The 11,268-nt window shown below is 40.3% G+C and overlaps 1 pseudogene; it reads right to left on the reverse strand.

The window, feature by feature from the left end:
- Window positions 1–9,247, reverse strand: part of LOC105005070 — an 11,337-nt pseudogene extending 2,090 nt beyond the window's left edge.
- Window positions 9,248–11,268: the final 2,021 nt, after the last annotated feature.

Below are 11,268 nucleotides of genomic sequence, written 5' to 3' on the forward strand. Positions count from 1 at the left end.
AAGTGGTCTAGTTTCATTCTTTTACAAGTGGTTGACCAGATTTCCCAGCACCACTTGTTAAAGAGATTGTCTTTAATCCGTTGTATATTCTTGCCTCCTTTGTCAAAGATAAGGTGTCCATATGTGCGTGGATTTATCTCTGGGCTTTCTATTTTATTCCATTGATCAATATTTCTGTCTTTGTGCCAGTACCATACTGTCTTGATAACTGTGGCTTTGTAGTAGAGTCTGAAGTCAGGTAGGTTGATTCCTCCAGTTCCATTCTTCTTTCTCAAGATCGCTTTGGCTATTCGAGGTTTTTTGTATTTCCATACAAATTGTGAAATTATTTGTTCTAGCTCTGTGAAGAATACTGTTGGTAGCTTGATAGGGATTGCGTTGAATCTATAAATTGCTTTGGGTAGTATACTGAATGACAGTCTTGTCTATGGAGTCATGGTCATCAAAGGTTACAAAAGCAAAGGCTCTCTTTTTGCCACTGCCTCAGTCAATCATGATTTCAATCACTTCAGTTTTCTTATATCCTTCAAAATAATCTCTCAGGTAATGTTCTTCCTGTCTTCTTTAATGCCACCAATAAAAATCTTTTTCACAGTTAAGTGGGCACCAGGTCTTTGGGAACCTTCTCTCGAGACAGCCCTCTTTGGTTCCACAACTCTTCCGTCCACCTTGTGTGGCCTTGCATTCATGGCTATATTCACCTTCTCCATCGTGGCGTATGTGACAAACCTGAAGCCTCTGGAGCGCTTGGTGTTTGGATCCCTCATTACCACACAGTCTGTGACCATTCTCCATTGCTCAAAATGGCTCCTCAAACTCTCATTGGTTGTTTCAAAGCTCAGTCCTCCAATGAAGAGCTTCCACAGCTGTTTGGGCTCTTTGGGAGACTCTGACTTAGAAGTGATGGCAGTGGACGGGGGGGAAAGACTTCAATGATGCTTTCCCGGCTGCCTCCACAAGCAGAAAAGCATCTTCCAATAATTATTTGCCTTTATACATGGTTGAGATCAAACTGTACCCCGAATTTTATATCCTACTTTTTAACTTACCAACGTTTTATAATAATCATTTTTCCATTTTATTTAAAAATTCTATGTGTTAATACAACAAAAGCTAAACAATAAAAAGACAGTAAAGGAGGCAATGAGACATGAAAAGAAGGTGTCTATGACAGTGACTTGCTCCCAGTTTTGCTCCCTCAAATCTGTCCTCCACACCACAGCTAGTTTTCTCTCTAATGTTAAGGCTATCATGATATTCCTTTGCTTACAATTCCCAGTGGCTCCTACTTCCTATAGACATTATCCTAGTTCCTTTGCAGGGCACACCATGTGCCATATGAACCAGCTATACTTCAGGCTTGGAGACCTTGAAGAAACCTTTAAGGCTCCCTCCCACACAGTTTCCCATACCCTAGTTTTTTTTGTTTTTGTTTTTCTTAATTGAGGTTTAATTGGAATATAACATTATATTAGTTCCATGTATACAAAGTAGTGATTGAATATTTTTATATATTTCAAAATGATCACCATAATAAGTCTAATTAACATTCAACACTGCATACAGTTTAAAAGGGCTTCCCTGGTGGTTCATCTGGGAAAGAATCTGCCTGCAATACAGGAGACCTAGGTTCCATCCCTTCGTTGGAAAGAGCTCCTGGAGAAGGGAAAGGCTACCCACTCTAATATTCTGGCCTAGAGAATCAGTCCAGGGTCGAAAAGAGTCGGACACAACTGAGTGACTTCCACTTTCACTTTCTATAGTTTACAAACAGTTGATGTGTGTGTGATGAGGACTTTTATGATCTACTCTGTTAGGAACTTTCAAATATTCAATACAATATTGTTCACCATGGTCACCATGCTATACATTACCTCCTCATGACTTATTTTATAACTGAACATTTGTACCTTTTGCCATTTTACTCACCCCTACCTCACCCCATACTTCACCTCCCCACTGTAGGCAACTGTCAATCTCTTCTCTGTATCTATGAGCTTGTTTTTTTTTTTTTTTTAAATTCTAATTCCACATGTAAATAAGAATATGTAGTATTTTTATTTCTGACTTATTTCACTTTGAATTATGCCCTCAAGTTTCATCCTCACAAATGGCAAGATTTGGTTCTTTTTTTATATCTAAATAGTATTTAGACATAAAATTAAATAAATAAATAAATAAATAAATAAATAAATAAAACACCCATACCCTAGTTTTTGATAGTCCTTTTTCCTGGAATGCTTTCTCTTTCCTTTCCCCCCAGATTAACCTGTTAAAGAATCAACAGTTTAATCCTTTAAGCTTCTACTCAGAAATTGTTTCCTCCAGGAAGAATTTTTCCTTGGACTCCACCACACTCTGAGCTGAATATCTGAGCCCCATTTGTGGCATTATGTGACACCCTGGAGCAAGAAAAAATTGGGGGAATAAACGCATTCAAGGACAAGGCCAGCCTAGACATTACATTTGAATATTCCCCAGCCTTGCTTTATGGAGTCTAATTCAACTCTGGAGTGATCTTGTGGAATTCCATAGGAATCTCGGAACAGAATTTCCCTAGATCATGAGAGATCCCTGGGGGAGGGCAGCTTGTGACTGTCTCTCTTTTTCTATCTCTCCCAATAGACTGCCAGGTTTCCTACTACAGAAGTCAGTCTGTGTCTTAGAAGAGTTTTCAAAAAGTTTTTTTGTTTGTTTGTTTTTCCCCTTGCTGATGGGATCACCAATAGTTCTCTTTAGCTTCTGGCTTAGGTTAGTAAGAAAAATTCCCTGCAAGTTAATACTACTTTTACTAGTTCTCTATTCCTTAGTATGAATGAGGGTCTGAAAGAAGGATTCAGTGAAGGAAGACAAAACAGAACACCCTGAAATTTGCCAAAGTCCTTCCTTGACTACATCTCACCCAGAGTTGTAACCAACCCCAAGAGAGTGAGCCTGGGGACCTGGGCCTGCAAACCCACCAGTACTTCTACTAGGCCATAAGAGCAATTCCTACACGTTTGCTTTCACTTTCTGCTAAAGCAGCTAGCCAACACCCACTGGGGCCTGATGTGGCTGTCTAAGCCCCATTCCTCCTCATTTAGAGATCATGCAGGGACTATTTTTGTACTCCACTCTGATATCTGGACATCTCCAAATGTGGTTTGAAAAATTCCTGTTGCCTGAGGATTTGTTCCCTGTGGAGGATGCAGCAGCTAAAATCATAAGGAATGTATCTGCCATTCTCTGAATCCTTTGTAGCTAAATTAAGTCACTTATTTAAGCAATCCCTGCCTCTTTATGAATGGGACAGAGTCTATCTATAGCTATTTTTTACCTTAATGTCTTGTTCAAAATCAAGGTACCCTGTTGCAAACATTACCTCCAGTCCATTTAATGAAGTTTTTTTTTTTTTTTTTTTTTTTTGCAGGGGGGGGTGGCGGGTGCTGGGGGAATCTCTTCATGAGACAGCTTACTGAAACCAGCATCCAAAATAGCTTAGCTCTCTAAGAAAATATCATACCATTAACAGAAGGAACTGGGACCAGAGGCCAGGCTGGGAATTAAGGTTGCTGGGGTGATATTCTGCTTTCTTATACAAGCTGTGGTGTTTTTTGAATAAAATCATTTCACCAATGAGTTTCAATTTCTTCCTAAATTAGAAAACTGGTACCTCCTTCCTTCTTCCAGAGGCTGATGGAGAGCAGTTGACAAATGTCCCCAAGGCTTTGGAGTTATGTAGTTGCTCTTTCTAGCAGCATCTCTTTCTCAGTAAAGGTTCTCAGAGGCTCAGTGTGGCTCAGGTAAAAATTGCCTTTCATCTATTTCTTCCTTGCTTTCCAGATAATCTGTGGCTAAAATTAGCAATGCTTAGTTCAGTAAAAAATATTGTTACAGCGGCAGCCATGGAAACGGTGTCTGAGCAGCTTCCCCTTCAGGGAGCTGACTTTTGTGGGATATGCTTTCTTGCTGATTAAATGAAACAACTCACTGCTTTTGAAGCTGAGGTCTGAAATTAGTTAAGAGTACGGGCAAATCTTCCAAAAGAACCATCCTCCCCATTTCTCCTCTTTCTTTCCATTAAGGAAAGAAAAAAGTATATCTCAAATTAGGTGTCAGATTTTGCTTTGAATAGAGTATAGGAAGATTAATCTGTTGACCCATCATCCTACATTTGAGTTGTCTTTTCACAGAAATAGTGGATAATGCTATTAATGCTGATGCCTTTCTCATATATCTTCTTATAGTTTACCAAAAATGCTTTCCCCTGTGCTCAAATGCCACTGAAGTCTTATGATCAGTGGAGAAGATAGCAAGAGCATAATGAGGACATTCCTGATCAGACAAGGAAAGAGGCTCAGCCATTCTAGCCCACATGGCAAGTAATTAGAGGAGATGGGATGAAAATTCTCTCACCTCTGATTGCATTATTCTTTTACATTCCCTGGCCAATCTCCTTGTGCCTGAGGTAGTGAATTCAAGCGGCCAAGGTCAGACTCACATCCAGTTGAGTCTGAATTTGGTAAACTTTCAACTTTGCCTTTGTCAACTTCCCTGACTAGCAGGGTCTCCCCTGCTTCAGAGAGTAGAGCCCTCCTGATGCTCCCTGGGGAGAAGTCTGCATTTGAATTCCACTTTCTGATCTGTCTGCCTTCCCTCCAAAGGACCCTTCCTCTGGGTCCTTATTTTCCTCCAGTTTCCATCATCTTAATTCATCAGTTCTCATGTCTTTCTTTATGGTCTCTGTTCTCCTGGCAACTTCTCTGAGAAGTTTATTTTTCTAAATGTGTTTATAAGGCTAATGAATTAATGAATGCCAGGACAGGGGCACTTCTTTTAACAGACTCTAATTACTTTGGTTCTAGTAAAGGGCTCCTTCACATAATTTTGGCCAACCCAGGAAAGATCAGGAGCTAGGCTCCAAAGTTTTCCCCTGTGGCCAGAGTGGAGATTGAAGGAAGGGTAATGATTTTAGGGAGAAGGAGGGCAATAGACTATTCTTGTGGGAAATTTTTTCCTTTTGCCTTTTGATAGAGCATCCTTAGGAAATTGTAGTTCACAGTATTTGAAGGATTTAAGCCCTTACTGCCACTATGAATCATCATAGGTTTCTCCCCCTTCTTCATTCTACCTCCCCTATCCTAAATGCTCCAGTAGTTCCCCAAGAGGCTCAGGGCCAGAGCAGGGTTCCTGATCACGACAGTCCTTGAAGTCAGACATAGCTGGCTCCTTCTCTCCCTCCAGTGCCAGACCAGAGATTCATCACTGATTCTCATCCCACAATCCACATGCCACTTTATGAGGTAGGAATAGAGACAAACTCATCACAGTGTGGTTTCCTTGGCCCAGCAAGCATCCAAACCTGCATGCTAAGTTTTGTTCCCACTTTATGTAAGAGACAAAATGATGATTATTTGCTTATTTGCTGAGCTTTCAAACTCTGTGTCCTTATCAAATGCTCCCTGGCAGCAGAGGGTTCTTTGTCCTCAGAAGTTGTGGAGGACAGCTGGATTGTGGAAGTCCTCTCAGGTATATGATGCATTCACAGCTGCAGGAGATGTGTCAGGCCAGCAGTAATGCACAACTGTCATTGTGCATTACCAGTCGTCAGAGAAAACAGCCATACACATGACTTGCATTTCTGTGTTAGAAATTGTTTATCCTGAGTCTATGAGCTTAATGGCTTCCTCTTCCATGAAATCCTCCCTGTGTCACTTCTACGCTCCTCTCTGTTTTCCTCTGGGTTCTCACAGTATCCCATGCTCGGCTCTAATGCCTCTTCAAACTGTGTTGTATTTACCTTGTTTTTAGCTTCCTCCTGGGAGAAACATATACTAATGCATCTGTTAAATGAGTTTAGACTAAAGGTTTATAAGAAAAGTCAAATGAAAAATACATCTCATTTTACAAATTAATTCTCATCAGCCGAAAGTGTCTGACAAGAAAGAGACTATGAAGCGTAGCTGATGCCATTGTTGTTGTTTTGGTTGCTAAGTCTTGTTCGACAGGTGCAAAGAGAATAAAGAGAGCATTGTGTAGAGGCCAATCTCTACTCAGGTGGGAGGACTACTGATTCCTGGGCTGCTTGTTGATTCAGGATAAGCTCCTAGACAGCAGCTAGCTGCTGCTGACAGCTGAGTACAGCTACCCGGGCCGGACAGTCCAACAAGGAGAGAGGCCTCAATTATGGGGTGAAAGACAAGGTCTGAATAGAATGTAAGCCCACCTAACCCTGTGTTGAGCCAAAATTGTATCCATTCATGGAGATGGGCTTTTTCTTATATACTTGTTTTAAATCTGCATCAGTGCACAGACACTCAGGCTGTCAAGGAAGTAGACACCTCAGAGATGCTTCCTCCCCACCGACTTCTCTTACCAGCACAGTTTTTCTTGGTCTCCTGCTCACCTTCATACACACCTCTGACCCAGTTCTGTCCACACCTGACATACACACTCATTCAGTTGCTTTTTCCTTTCCTTGGTTTGATTTCTACCAGACCTGTGAGGATTCTTCTGATGCAATTGGCTGTCAGCTCTGCTTACATTAGAAAGAGTTAAGAAAGAGTATAAGGGGTAGCAAAGGAAATTTGGAGATAATATGGAAATTAAAGGAATTAAGTAACTTAAGTAGAATTATGAATTTCACATACATTGGGCTAAACTTAACTACCACAGGAAAACAATCATATGGATTTGAAACTATAGGGGAAATACTTGAAAACAGTTACTCTCAGATATTTGAGCACAGATATAAGCAATAGTATGGACTTCCCTGGTGGCTCAGATGGTAAAGCGTTTGCCTACAATGCAGGAGACCCGGATTCAGTCCCTGGGTTGGGAAGATCTCTTGGAGAAGGAAATGGCAACCCACTCCAGTATTCTTGCCTGGAAAATCCCACGGATGGAGGAACCCGGTAGGCTACAGTCCATGGGGGTCACAAAGAGTTGGACACGACTGAGTGACTTCACTTTCACTTTCTATAAGCAATGAATGGAAGGATTTTGCTACACTTTCTATCTGACTCTGGGGCAAAAATGAGGTTAGGGATGTTGACCTGGCATTTCAGTTGCAGTCTCAGTTCAGTTTCTCAGTTGTGTCTGACTCTTTGTGACCCCATGGATTACAGCACGCCAGGCTTCCCTGTCCATCATCCATCCTGGAGCCTACTCAAACTCATGTCCATTGCATCGGTGATGCCATCCAACCATCTCATCCTCTATCATCCCCTTCTCTTCCCACCTTCAATCTTTCCCAGCAGCAGGGTCTTTTCCAGTGAGTTGGTTCCTCATATCAGGTGGCCAAAGTATTGGAGTTCCAGCTTCATCATCAGTCCTCCCAATGAATATTCAGAACTGATTTCCTTTAGGATGGACTGGTTGGATCACCTTGCAGTCCAAGGGACTCTCAAGAGTCTTCTCCAACACTAAGGTTCAAAAGCATCAATTCTTCTGTGCTCAGCTTTCTTCATACTCCAACCCTTACATCCATACATGACTACTGGAAAAAGTATAGCTTTGACTGGCATTCCAAAAGTTGGGCAAAACTGAATCTGGTCTACTGAATAACAAGTAGCACTCTCAATATATTCTTAAAACCTGACTGATACAGATCTATGCCTTCTTTGTTTCAACAACAGATTTTATTGTTCATTAAATCTTAGTTAAGTGTCTTACATATGCGGGGTTGTTTATGCCAGTTCAGTGAGTAAACAAGAGTGGATTCTTCCTCTCAAAAGCATGATGAATACTGACCTGAGCCAGCACTTCCTACATATGAATTCTTACTGGCACTGTATATGCACCTTTCTCTCCACCCAACCAACCAATGTACACATTCACCCACTCCATTCCCTGCCACTTATACACTCTATATTCCTCTGATGAAAGGACAAATATTTTTATAGCTCCATTTACCCCTTGGTGTCAACAGACTTAAAATAGAACATACTTTTAAATTGTATTTTTCAAAGATGACTGCACCAATATATTCCATCCCAGATCCTCTGCTTACAAAGTGATGTTGACCCTCCTTCCATTGAGAAGTAGGGTCTTGTTCCCTCCCCTTGATTCTTAGTGGTCCTGTAACTACAAGCAAAGTGACACTATGTGACTTCTGAGGCTAAGGTGTAAACTGGCAATATGCCTCCAACTTGGTCCTTTTCAGATGCCTGAACTTGAAACTAGCCACTGTGTTGTGAGGAAGCCTGAGCTACATGGAGAGGCCACAGGTAAGCATTTCCACTGATAGCCCAGAGGAGGTGCTAAGAACTCAATTATGAGCTCACATCAACATCTTTAGACATGTAAGTGAATTACCCTTAATTATTCAACCCCTCCCTCCCACTTCTGAACCCCTCTACTGATTAATGCTTATAAAGTCAATTTTCTCTGCTAAACCCTGCTCAACTTGCAGATTCAGGAGCTACACAAATGATCATTGTTTTAAGACTAAGTTTTGGGGTGGTGTGTTCAGAACAATGCCTATCTTATCCACTCCTTTGATGTATTAATTAGCAGTCACATCTTCTCATCCCAGCCAGACTGTAGGTTCCTTAGAATCTGGAGTTTTAAGTCTAAACTTCAAGAACATTCTTTCATACTATGTTATATTTCAGTCAAACTAAATTTCTTCTTCTTTCTGTATTTAATCTTAGACTCCCAGTCTTTGTATACTTGATCATCCTATCTCTTTTTTTGTGCACACTCTTTTTTCCATCTATATTCTCCAAAGTCTCATTGATTTTCAAGACTGAGTCACATGCCAGGAAGAATTTCCTGATTCCTCCTGTCAGAAGAGATGCCTCCCTTTTCTGAATTCCCAGAGCATTATAGATAAATTTCTTTTATCAATATTATCATCTTTTACCTTATATCACAGCTACTTGTTTACAGATGTTTCTCTACTTCTAGACTGTCTTATTTGTCCTTACATCCATTTATACAAAAGTATCTATGGAAAGTCTACTACTTGCCATACAATCTACAAGGCACAGGGAAAAGAACAGTGAACAAAGAAAGACATGATCCTGTCCTGATAGATCTTCCCGTTTAGTGAAGGAAGCACAATAAATAAATACACAAACGTTTGACAACCACTCTCTTTTAAGGGTTTTAACCACGTCAGTCACACCCAGGACCTCATGCAATACTCTATTTCCTTTGCAGTCTTGGAAGGCAACGTGGGATCATCAGAGATATCAGTTTGAACTCTGTCTCACCTGTGAATATGAAGCAAGGGCTTCACCTCTCCATGCTTGATTTCTCTCATGGAGCAAATGAAGGTAACTTTATCTGCTTTATACTTTTTAAAGTATTAATGAGAAAATTTATGTGAGCTCTGCCTTTGTGCTGGTCACACAACGAAATCATATAGCCTTTTGTCCCCAGCTTCTCTTGCTTAATATAGAGCTCAGCCTTCAGTTTGTATTCACCTAATGAGGCTGACCATGACATCAAATACTCAGACCCCATGCTTCCCTTGTACATGAAACTCCTTTTATGGTTGAATAGCACTCAATTTTTTTTCTTGGGGCAACTTCAGCCAGTGGCACTGGAGGGAAAGAAAGACCTCAGTCTTCGTCATATGGCTGACTCCTACTCATTGTACAAAATGTAACCAAAATGGCATTTCTTTAGGGAGACTGTGACCACCACCCACTCCAGTCCTCATTAGACTGTGTCAGTTCCCTCCTTTTCAGACTACACAGAACCCTACAGCTCTCCTTCACAATACTTGCCACAACTAGAACTGATTGAATTAAAAAAAAATGAATTTTAAAAACTATCACACTCCCATTAGATTCTAAGCATGATTAAGGCAGGGGCCAAGGTCTGTTGCTGCCATGACGACTAGTACTGGCAAGTAAAGTCAAGTCCTTGCCATATAGAAAATACTCAAGAAATATTTATACAATTAATGAATTGGAAAAAGCTTTGCAGCTGGAACCCCAAGAAAGAAGTGAGCTCAACAATTGTTAGAAACCATTTTCTTTCAGCATTTTTTCATGATCAATTCTCAGAAGATTCTGAAGTCAGAAGGTGGGATCTTCCTTTAATGGGCCCAAAGAAAGAATGATTAATTTTATTTTGTCAATAAACAAGTTTTTCTGAACAGTGCCTCTGGGTTTCCTGATATGATCTATGAAAGGTATAAGAAATTAACGTCCTAAAGTTAGATGGTTTAGTCAGACCAGCAAGCTGTTTTAAGCCATGTCTGTAATAGCAAACCTAAAAGGTAACTGACAATTTGAGAGACTCATGCTGTACTAACTACAGTTCCTGAGACAGTTATACTGTGGTACCATAAGCCTTCTAGAGATGTAAAACCCCAAGATCTTTTGAAACTAAGAGGCTTACAAATTTTTAACTTAAAAAAAATAAGTAGCAGCTGTCTTGCCTGCATATGTGTGTGCTCAGTTGCTTCAGTAGTGTCTGACTCATTACCATCTATGGACTGTAGACCGCCAGACTCCTCTGTCCATGAGACTTTCCATGCAAGAATACTGGAGTGAGTTGCTGTGCCCTCCTCCAGGGGATCTTCCCAACCCAGGAACTGAACCCATATCTCCTGTATCTCTTGCATTGCAGGCAGATTGTTTACTCTCTGAGCCCCTAGGGAAGCCCATCTTGCCCTGCCATGGGCATTTAACTGGCCATTGTCCCAACACATACTAAAATATTTTTATATTTCATATATGTATATATATTATATTATATATTATAGTTGTGTTTTTTGCTCAAAGCCAAAAAGTTGTAATAAAATATCTTTTTTTCTTGGAAGTATGAGACCAATTATAGCAAAGTAAACAAGAAAAGTAAAACTTGGATCCTTTTTTTTTGTTGCAAATATTAGCATTGATTATTTCTCTAGCAATATGAGGACAAAATCCCTGTAGGGTCTAGCTAAATAAACACTATATTTCTTACTACTAAAACACAGGGCATGGTTCCAGATCTGCTTCCCAGCTTGTAACTGGACTTGCTGAATCTTCACTGTCTAAGGTTGAATTTAATCAAAATTAACACATCTACTGACCTAATTCCCCTATGAAAAGAAAGATTTGTTAGAAGATTAGACCATGATTTTAACTCAAGTTCTATAAATACATAAAATCTCATTTATTGTTTGTATTTTAATATGTTGAAAGTGGCTCTTCACTTTCTGCCATAAGGGTGGTGTCATCTGCATATCTGAGGTTATTGAGATTTCTCCCGGCAATCTTGATTCCAGCTTGTATTTCTTCCAGTCCAGCGTTTCTCATGATGTACTCTGCATAGAAGTTAAATAAG

This window comes from Bison bison, unplaced genomic scaffold, assembly GCF_000754665.1.
Source record: "Bison bison bison isolate TAMUID 2011002044 unplaced genomic scaffold, Bison_UMD1.0 scf7180017864485, whole genome shotgun sequence".
Taxonomy (NCBI): domain Eukaryota; kingdom Metazoa; phylum Chordata; class Mammalia; order Artiodactyla; family Bovidae; genus Bison; species Bison bison.